We start from the raw sequence: 11,342 nt of genomic DNA, 5'->3' as shown, positions 1-11,342 counted from the left end.
CTTTTTTAGCTACTCAGTATACCTTAAAAAGAGATGGTTGGTTCTCTTTCCTTTTAATATTTTTAGTAGTGAACACTTTCACTTATATTTCTCAGTTTCTAAATCACTTTTGATATGCATTTTATTTATAAGAATTTGCTTTAGTGGTTATATAATAAACAGATTTCTGCTGTTATGGTGTCTAGCAGAATATGGCTTCTCCGTGGCTCACAGGATTACTGTCTAATGAGAAAATGAAATAATGTTTTGTCAGTTTAAAGTGTAGAAATGTTTGTTTTTAAATTCTAACTCTTTTTTATTTTCCGTCATGATTTCTTTTTTTTTTGCTTGCATATGTGGTTTTTTTTTTTCCTAACATGTAGACTTTTAAGTTCTGTTCTTACTGATTTCTGCTTTCATTGGACTGTTGTCCAAGAATAGATTCATATAAGACTGAACTGTTACAATTTGTTGAGATTTGCCATCTGACTTAAAATACGGTCAGTTTTTGTAAATGTTGTGTTAGTGCTCAAAAGTATGCCTATTTCCAGTTGTTGGGTGTTCATTAGACCAAACTGTTAATTGTATTGGCCAGATAGTCCCTATTTTAATGTTCTTTTTTCTTCTACTTGATCTTTCAGATTCTAAGAGGTGTTAAAATTTTCTGTTCTAGTAGATTTTCTAATTTCTCTCTGTAATTGTGTTAGTTTTTGTTTTATATGTTCTGAAACTTTGTTATTCCGTCTATTACAAGTTTAGAATTATTTATCTTCCACGTTTAGAATTGAATCTTACATTTGTTGTCACAGCTTCTATTTCTAACAATATTTTTATATCATTTTATGTTGCCTTAAAATCTTATGTTTCTGAAAGAAATATAGGCCACACCAGCTAGTTAGTGTTAGTATGGTATACGTTTCTCTGTTCTCCTGTCAGACCTTTATGCTGTGTTTTCATGTACCCACTAAAAACTATCTTTCTATCTATCTTTTAGCTGGAGACGCTAATTGATTTACATTTGTGGAAACTACTAACATATTAGGGTTTATTTATACCATCTTATTGTGCTTTTTGTTCTACCATTTTATCATCTCTCTGCCCTTGGGTGTTCCCCACCCCCATCTTCTGCATTGAGTTTCTTGTTTTTCCGTCTACTTTTTCTCTGCTAGTTTAAAAGGTAAAACTCAAATTTTGTCTTTTTAGTGCTTACCGTGAATTTTAGTTTGCATTTTAGTAACAGAATCTAAAGTTTTATGTTTTCACTCTTAGGCTGAACATCAGACTTCTGAACACAATCTGATTGCCTTCCCTTAATTTATAAGTGTCTAGAATTTTAGTTTTATCTCCGTTTAATTCCAAAATAGTTATTGTATACAGTCAGTATTTGTTTAAATTTACCTACAAGTTTACTGTTTTATTGTCCTTGAAAGTTAGCTGGGTATACAAGTCTGGATTGGCAGTTACTTTCTCTCATTGTTTAATAATGCCGCTCCACTCTTGTGTTGCTTCCGCTGATGCTTCTGAAATGACCCTTGTTAGCTGGTTAGCGTTCCTTTGTAGGTAATCGGTCTTCTCCTTTGGGTTATGTTTAAGTTCTTTATCTCTGACATGCTGCAATCAAATGTCATTATACTAAAACCTGTCTGCTGTGGATTTCTTTTTATTAATCTACTCAGATTCACTGAGCTGCTTGAATCTGAGAGTTGGTGCCTTTCATGAATTATGGAAAATTTTCAGCTTTGACCTCTTTGAGTAATATACCTTTGCATGTTCTCAGTTCTCTACTTTAGGAAATCAAATTAGACTTAAGTTTTACCATCTCACTCTGTTCTTTATATCTCATAATCTCTGTTTCATATTTTTCTATCTCATTGTCTCTGTGTTGAACACTAGATAATTTCTTTACGTCTGTTGTCCAGTTCACTAATTGTGTCTTCTTGCTGTCTCTAATGTATTTAACCTGTCTATCGTTCTTAATTGTGATTATATTTTTTCATTTCCAGAAATGTTTGGTTCTTTCTCAAACTTCCTTGGTCATTTGGGGTAGTTCCTCTATTCTCTCTTTTTCTTTTCTTTTATCATATTAAATTTTCTTATTTTATATTCTGTATATGATAATCTCAATATTTTTATCCTTTTTTTGTGGATCTGAATCTATAGTCTGTTTTGTCCAAAGCAAGTGTATGACTTGTTTTCTGATGTGATCAGTGAATTGTCGTTGTGCATTGACATTCCTCTGAACTCCATTTTGGGGAATTTTTGATACGTTCCAGCAGAGAAGTTTGCCATGTTGTTTTTTCCCAGCACTTGCGTTTTGTTTCCTTTGGGCCTGCTAACCCTGGGCCGCTTCAGGGTCAGAGCTCCCTTGGGTTTCCCCCGCTCCTTCCCTGTCCTTCAGCATGTCTGTGTGCTCGCCGACACGCACAGCCTTGTGAATTTCCTCCGCAGACAGGCAGCAGTGTCAGGCCGTGATAAGGGATTCCTGGAGACTTTTTTCATCCTTCATATCTCCACTTGGAGTGCAGCCGAGAAATGTACGGTGTTTCCTAGCTCACACCCTGAGAGGGGCCTTTGGGGAGTCATCAGTGGTGTTGCGGTCCAGCTCAGTCCCTCTTGTGGGCTGAATCGTGTCCCCCAAATTCATATGTTGAAGCCCCAGCCTCCAGTGCGTCTGTATTTGGAGATGGCGCTGATAAGGAGGTAATTACGGTTGAATGGAGTCAGAAGGGTGGGGCCCTGATCTGACAGAGCCTGTGTTCTTACAAGAAGAGACCGTCTCTCCATTTGCACACAGAAAAGGTGGCTGTCTGCAAACTAGAAAAGAGGTCTCGACGGGATGGAATTTTATGGCGCCTTGATCTTGGACATCTTGCCTCCAGAACCATGTGAAAATGATTTTCTTGTGTGTAAGCTGCCCGTCTGTGGAGCTGTGTTACCGTGGCCCGAGCAGACCAACACAGTCCCAGGCCGTGATTCCTGCCCCCCATGCAGGTGTAGTCCTTAAAACTGGGGTCCTTCTAGGCGTCAGGGGTGGGACCTGGGACAGTTATCAGTTCCGTAGCCAAACTGTCTTGTGGAATTTCAGCTTTTCCCAGTATGTCTTCAGTTGTGTTCATTAATTTGCCATGAACTCAGCCATATAAAAAAAAAAAATAGTTTAAATTTTCTCCAGCATTTCAGTTGTTCAGTAGCTAGTGAGATTTCTCTATACAGAAATAGTGTGTGACACGCCTTTATTTAAAATGGATAACCAACAGGGACCTACTACTCAGCACAGGGAACGCCTCCCAGTGTTACATGGCAGCCTGGAGGGGAGGGGAGTTTGAGGAGGAATAGACGTGTGCGTGTGTATAGCTGAGTCCCTCCGCTTTTCACCTGGAAATACAACAACATTGTTTGTTAATCAGCTGTTCAATTCAGTCGCTCAGTCGTGTCCGACTCTTTGCGACCCCATGAATCGCAGCACACCAGGCCTCCCCGTCCATCACCAACTCCTGGAGTTTACTCAGACTCATGCCCATCCAGTCGGTGGTGCCATCCAGCCATCTCATCCTCTGTCATCCCCTTCTCCCTTCTGCCCCCAGTCCCTCCCAGCATCTTTTCCAATGAGTCTTTTCCAGTGAGTCAACTCTTCGCATGAGGTGGCCAAAGTACTGGAATTTCAGCTTCAGCATCAGTCCTTCCAGTGAACACCCAGGACTGATCTCCTTTAGGATGGACTGGTTGGATCTCCTTGCAGTCCATGGGACTCTCAAGAGTCTTCTCCAACACCACAGTTCAAAAGCATCATTTTTTCGGTTCTCGGCTTTCTTCACAATCCAACTCTCACATATATACATGACCACTGGAAAAACCATAGCCTTGACCAGACGGACCTTTGTTGGCAAAGTAATGTCCCTGCTTTTTAATATGCTATCTAGGTTGGTCATAACTTTCCTTCCAAGGAGTAAGCGTCTTTTCATTTCATGGGTGCAATCACCATCTGCAGTGATCTAAGCAGCTATACCTTAATACAAAGTAAAAAGTTAAAAATGTCAAAAAATAAAGTTACCCAAAAAAAGAAATGGCATGTTAGATAGGTATACGTTGATTTTATTATGTTCAAATTTCCCTCCTAAAACACCATGTCCATATTCTAGTATAAAGGATGATGTCTTTTCTTTCAGTCATTGTGCCTAATGTTTTCTATTTGGTGGTTTCTTTTTTTATTATTGTTATTATTAGGTTTCTTGTTGTCTGTAAGCTAATTTTATTGTTTCTGTTCTGTTGAATTCTTTTCACTATTCGTGAGCTAATAAAAGCAAATAAGAGCAGAGTAGTCTTGTTTTGAACCTGCATAACTCTTAACCTGAGTACTTCATTTTGGAATTTTTTTTTCTTTTAGGACATTATTGTAGTTTGTGAAAATGTGCCAGGTCCCTGTTATAAGTATGTAGACAGAAGTACTAGATTTGTGGTATTAACCCCAAAGTTCGATGAAAATCAGGAGAAATCACAGATGCCTCCAATGTTCATTGTGAATTCTCCTTTTTGCTTCTGTCACACATAGGTTTTTCAGTCTGAACACTTCTGTTTACTTCTTGAACTGTCTTCTACAGTACGTATGTTTCAATACATTGGGTTTTGGTTGCCATTGCAAATTAAAAGGCAGAGGGTTTTATTGCTTTGTAATTTGGCGTAATGATTGCCTTTTCTGAAATTGTACCCTCCGGCCTCTTTTTTTGTCATTTTACAGCTGTAAGTCTTTATCTCAGGATGAAAAATATCAGAAAAAATATTTAAAATGTTAATTCAGTCAAACTATTTGAAGCTAGATCATTATAGAGAATGAATTTTTAGTAGCCTGCTTTTAGTCCTTCAGAAAGGTTTTACAATTATTTCATTAATTTTCAACTCCAATTAAATGCAGAGATTAATATTTTATTGACTTAGTGTAACTCAAAGTCATACAATGAATAGAGGATGGCAAATTAGTTGTGTCACTTATTACCTGCTCTTTCTCATTCTTCTCATTTTTTTAACTGCTAAAACAGTGTTTTCTTGTGACTTGCCTGTCCACCTTAGCAAAGCCGTATTTTCTCTGATATTTTCATATTTGTGTTCCATAAACAAGAGGAAAATAACCTGGGTTTTCAAACACCATGCGCTCAACAGAGCAATAAATTAATAGTTACACTATTTTGATCCTCACAAAAGTCCGGATTCAAACTATCTGTGGAAATAGTCAATTTATGGTAAGTAAATACAATAATTATATCTGTATAACACAGCTTACAGTATACTTTTTAAGTGCCTTATATAATATAATCTTACTTCATCCTTCTAAACAAGATGTGCTCACTTTGATTTTAGAGAAAGAGTAAGACGGTAGAAATATAGGGAATTTAGTGTTTTGCTCACCTAATGTTGAACCGGCAGCCACACATCAGATAAACAGTACTTTTATGTTTCAAAAAAAAAAACTCCTTAATGTGTATTAACTGATTGACTTTTTGCTGTATAGCAGAAACTAACACATTGTAAATCAACTATATACCAATAAATTTTTTTGAATGAAAAAGATTCCTGAAGTGATATCATGAAAATGCACAGTACAGGTGTGTCCCCCAGTTTTTCTGCACAATCACACAGTAGTTTGTATTTTTGTAAAGAACACTCAGCCGTCAGCGCGGCTCCTCCCTCCTCTGCAGCCTTCTGTGAGCCGACGGCATGAAGTGAAGAAGCAGTGACTAGAGCACATCTTGCTGACGGACGCACAAAATACAGATAAGTCGGGATAAAACCCAAGTGCTCCCAGACACGGTTGAAAGCTTGGCAGCTTAATGCTCAGATGCCGAGTGACGGAGCTTCTCGGTACATGCTGCCTCTGTACCGGGTTGTAAGATCAATGCTGAAAGCTATGTGTGTTCCACCTTTTTCTTTTTCATAAAAATGAAAACCCTCTTTGGATTTCTTTTGGTTAGCAAAAACAAGCACTAATATATGTCTTTTATAAAAGTGAAGAACGTGGCACCCTATACCAAGGTCTTAGGACAGACATCTCTGGAACTGACCGATCTCCATAGCAGCTGTTGCCTTGAGCCTCTGGATCTAAACCCGCCAGTTCCCTGACCCCATATTAGGTGAAGTACCACCCTGTTACCCACCCTACAGCATCCTAACCCATCACCTGACGCCACCCTTCCAGTAGGAGTTTTCTCTGTCTCGAGGCTATAAACGTTGGCTACTAGCCCTTGAAAGGGGTCGATTCTCCCATGAGCCCACCTGCTGTTCTAACAGTGTCTCCCACTCTAATAAACACTCTTCTCTCGTTCTGTCTCACATCTGGAAATTCTTTTCCAACCCACGTATGCACCATGACAAAGAGCATGAAGTGAGTGAGCTTCCAGAAAGCAGGGAATTCCTGAATGTGAATTTCAGTCTTCTAACATATGCTGAATTATTTAAAAAAAGAACTATGTCACTATTTGCTGGATGGTCAGATTGCACCCTAGGCTGGAATATAACGGGAATGCCACTCAAAAGAGACCAGTACATGGCCCATCCCCAGATGAAAGAGGTCTAGCACTTCAAGCAAAAGGGCTGAGTGTGCGGCCAGCCCCTTGCGATGTGTCTGGGCCCCAAGGCCAGCAGATCCACTCCGCAGCCATCACAGGCGGTACTGCACCTTTAAAGAGTTCAAGTGAGCGGAGAATATGTCTTCACTTGTTCCTTTGGAATAATTGTTTTCCTCCCCAAACTTAAATCAGTTCTAGTTGAAATCAGGTGGGCATGGAAAAGTTAATCTCCAAAGAAGTGTTAACACGATTTATGTGTAAAAAATTCAACTATAATAGAAGTCAGTGTCATCTGCAAATAAGAGTTTTACTTTTTCTGTGATACTACCTATCACAGACTCCATCAAAAATAACTTTTAGAACTAATAAAGTCAGTAAACTTGCAGGATATAAAATCAGTACACAAAAAATCTGTGTTTCTGTTCACTAACAGTGAATTATCAAAAAGAAATTAAGAGGGTTTCCCTGGTGGTTCAGTGGTAAAGATTCCGCCTGCCAGTGCCGGGGACACACACAGGTTCGATCCCTGGTCTGGAAGCTCCCACAGGGTCGGGCAGCTACGCCTGTGCCACGGCTGAGGCGCACACGCCTAGAGCCTGTGCTGGAGAAGCCGCTGCAGTGAGACTTCTGTGCCCCACGACTGGAGGGCAGCCCCCGCTCTCTGCAGCGGAAGAAGGCCTGCCCACAGCAGTGAAGACCCAGCACAGCCAAAAGTAAAATAAACATTTAAGAAGACAGCCTCACTCACAGTTGTATCAGAAAGAATAAAATACCTAGGAATAAGTGTAAAGAGATGAAAGATTTGTATGCCGAAAACTACAACCTAAGCGTCCCATCGGTGGATGAACAATTAAAGAAAATGTGATGAGTGTATATATACACGCACAGTGGAATCTTATTCAGCCGTGAGAAAGAAGTCAGTCCTGCCATTTATGACAATATGGATGGACCTTGAGGGTATTATGCTAAGTGAAATTAGTCAGAGAAAGACAAATGCTAAATGATCTCACTTACATTTAGAACCTGAAACAAAAACTTCATAGAAAAGAACAGGTTGGTGATTGCCAGCAGCAAGAGTAGGGGGATGGATAAGTGGGTCAAAGGTCACAAAATACCGAGTTCTAAGTTTTGGGGGTGTAACGTAGAGTGTGATGACTAGTTAGCAATACTGTACTGTGTATTTGAAAAGTGCTAAGAGTGGATCTTCAAGTTCTCATCACAAGGGAAAAAATAGTAACTGATAGATATTAACTAAACATTGTAATCATTTCCTGATATACACATATATCAAATCATCATATTGTATGCCTTAAACTAATACAATGTTATATGTTATAATTATATCTCAATGATAGCTAGATTGTTAAAGTTTTTCTTTTTCATAGATCAAATTCTTTTATGAAAGTGTCCATATTGCTAAAATTATAATTCTTCAAAGAAATAATTTTATAAATTTTTAAGGCTTACTATAATGCAGTCCCTTAAAATAGAATTTGTAGAGAATTTGAATAGAAAACCACAAGTTAAATCTTTTTTTTTTTTTTTTTTTAAATTTCAGTACTCTGAAGTGCTTAAGCAGCTTTTTTGGAGGTGTATCTTTTTTAGAAAAATAGTTCTTAAAATTACAGTGAGATTGTGGTCTCACACACAGACAGAAACCTGATGTGGTCAGTTGTGTATTGAGTAAATTCATTTTATAATTAGTTATATATCTAGTAAATTATTAAAATGGAAAACAGCATTTAGTTTTACTAAGAAAAATGTTGATGCTGAGGAATCTATTTTTTACTTAGGATCTAAAATTTACAGCTAAAAACCAGTAGGTGTCACTATGATGACAGATTTTTTTCTTTTTTTTTTCCTTTTCCCCCTCTCAGCAGTTCTGTATAGATGGGTGCATACCATCTATGAACAAAGATGTAGAAGAAATAATAAATTTCAGCAAAGATGTCAAGATTTCAGGAAGCATATACAGTATCTCTGGAGAGTTAGTAGTACTTTTGAGAATTGTATTTTCTTTCTTACTTTTTTCACATTTAATACATGAAGATCTTTATGTAACTGATGTGAACTTTCTAGAGACAAAAATATGGTAATTGGTGAAACATAATAATAGGAATTAAAGAGCTAGTTGTCAGGGTATCTTTTTCCCACTAAGTATGAGAGCCAAGGGCTTCCCTGGGGGCTCAGACCGTAAGGAATCTGCCTGCAATGCAGGAGACCAGGGTTCAATCCCTGGGTTGGGAAGATCCCCTGAAGAAGGAAATGGCAACTCACTCCAGTATTCTTGCCTGGAGAATTCCGTGGATAGAGGAGCCTAGCAGGCCATAGCCCAAGGGGTCAAAAAGAGTCAGACACGCGTAAGCAACTAATACTCTCATGGGAGCCAAAGTAGATTTTATGCATTTACTCACTGAAGCATTGTACTGTGTCTGGTTGTATTCAGAGAGATCTATAGTCAATAGTAGCACTCCATCTTAATGGAATTTACAGTCTAGTTGTGCACATGTAATAATGAAATAGAAAAACCAGGACCGTAATATTACACAGTATCATAGCAAAGACCGTGGCCTATAAGTGAGCAGTTTATGATTAAAATCAGGGAGTTCCTATTAGGAACTATCTGTGTAAGTTATTATCAGAGAATCATTAGAATTAAAGATAAAATTTGAATTTACTAGGATTTAGAGAATGAAAAAATGGCAGAGTATCTGGTTTGGTTTAGTTCAGTAAGCATTTATGAAGCACCTGTGACCTAGCCACTTTATATTCCTAGAAAAATGGTAGGAATTAAAAAAAAAAAACTAATAAAGCTTGGTTTCTGCCCTTGTTTATCAAAAACACAGATGAAAATACTGGCAGATTCCATTGATAATTAACAGACATCTTAGATGTTGAAGACCTCAGATAAAACTGGAAATTGGGAAGTTCACTGGGTTTGGGAGTCAGAAGACCTAAATTTTAGTTCTGCTTCCATCACTGAATTTATAGACTTAACATCACTTAGACAGTTTTCTCATTTGCAGCTTTATTAATTTGTGTTCACCCTGTAGATTAATTAGACTACATGTGACAGGAAAGTTGCTCTGTAGTGTAAGTTGTGTGACTGATAGGGGAAATGGCTACCCAGCACGTGGGTTTTTGAGAACGTAGCTGAAAATAGCAATTCCTAGTCTAGACAGGGCAGGGATAGTGATGAAGAGCTCGGTTTGGAATTTAAGACCGTGGGAATTTTTAACATCCATATATAGGTATGTCTATGCACTGTTTATATATCTTACAACAATAAAATTTAGATAATCTGCCCTGTTGCTTTTTTTAATATGTGTTCATAATCGTTAGCCTAAATGACTAAAGTTACTATTTTTTTTTCTTGCTTTTGAGAACACCATCATTATTAGTAAGATCAAAAAGATGTTAAGATATCAAAAAGATATCTTTGCCTTAGATAAATATTTTGCTTTTGTATAATTATTGAGAAAATACTATGGGCTTTGAGTAGGCAGCTACGCCTATTTAAGGATTTCCCATTTCCTTTCCCAGAAGATTAAATTGTTCAAGAACAAAGAATGTGTTTCATGCTGTTTCATATCCCATGCTTAGGACTTGTGCTGTGTGTTTAAAAAAAAAAAAAAGGAAAGTTCTCTCCATAGTATCAGGCTTAGTGATGAGTTTGATTAAGGGAGATTTGGATTGCCCTTGCTATTTCTGTTCACGTTTGAGAATGAAGATAAAGATGATGAACATGTTCTGTTGTTTTTAGCCTACATCATCAGGTTTCTGTTTTGTCCTCACCTAGCTTATAATATTTGCTATTTCTCTTAGGGAAGCTTTTAAGATAAACTGCACACTGTGAAAGTCGGAACTTGACGTTTTATCTCCCTGAAAAAGAACAATGTCTCCTGATGACCAAAAACAATTTTTTTTTCCTTTAAAAATTTAGGTCATCTGTTTGGAACGTGGAATGAATCTTCGATAGAAGCAGCGATGTAGGTAGTCATTAGGCTTTTCTAACCCACAAAGACTGTGTCACAGTCTCAAAATATCACAGTACCAGCCACAGAACCAGTAGTACGTCATGTTGTAGGCTAGTAGTCAGCCGCTGTACTGAAGGATTTTTTTTTTTTTTTTTTTGGAGAAATATATCCAAGTCTCAGCTCGTGGGAGCTGGAGCGTGGCTCTGGAAGCAGCGTGGCCGGGTGGAAATGGGGGAGGCAGAGCCCCTTTGTTGCTGAAGGGAGGCTTCTGCGGCTGAGGCTCCATCCTTCCTGGTCCCCCTACCCCCTCGGCCTCTGTCCAGCCTCCTCTCCTTGCTGGTGTTTCACTTACTGCTTCAAAACAGAGAGTTCTCCATCCAACTCCCCAGCGAAGGCTCACCATTTCTGGTCTGGTGCTGAAGAGATTTGGAAGGTTTTTTTGTGATTTGTTGTGAATAAGAAGTAAGATGAGAGAATTCCTTCTCACCACCGCCCACAGACACATGTCTAACATCTTCATGGGACGGTGGTAATTCTTTAAACCCACTGCTGGGGAAAGGGGTTTCCGTCTGCAGATTCCGAGAGCTCCCATGGCATCAGTGCCCTGGTTCTCTAAGGCGGGACGTGCTGTGAGCCGCCAAGCTGGCCGTGAGGTTGCTGCCCACTGGCTCACACCAGGCCTGGAGGAGTGATGGAGGGCTGGGACGAGCAGCCTGTGAGCAGCCCGCAGGCTCGGTTTTCGGTTCCTTTCTTCCCTTGTCTCTTGCCCCAGCGGATCCCCCCATCGCAGACGTAGTGAAGCGAGGCAGGGTGGGGGTGGAGCTCCCAG

This window comes from Cervus canadensis, chromosome 28 (genome assembly GCF_019320065.1).
Source record: "Cervus canadensis isolate Bull #8, Minnesota chromosome 28, ASM1932006v1, whole genome shotgun sequence".
NCBI lineage: Eukaryota > Metazoa > Chordata > Mammalia > Artiodactyla > Cervidae > Cervus > Cervus canadensis.
Note: the sequence above shows the minus strand (reverse complement) of the source record.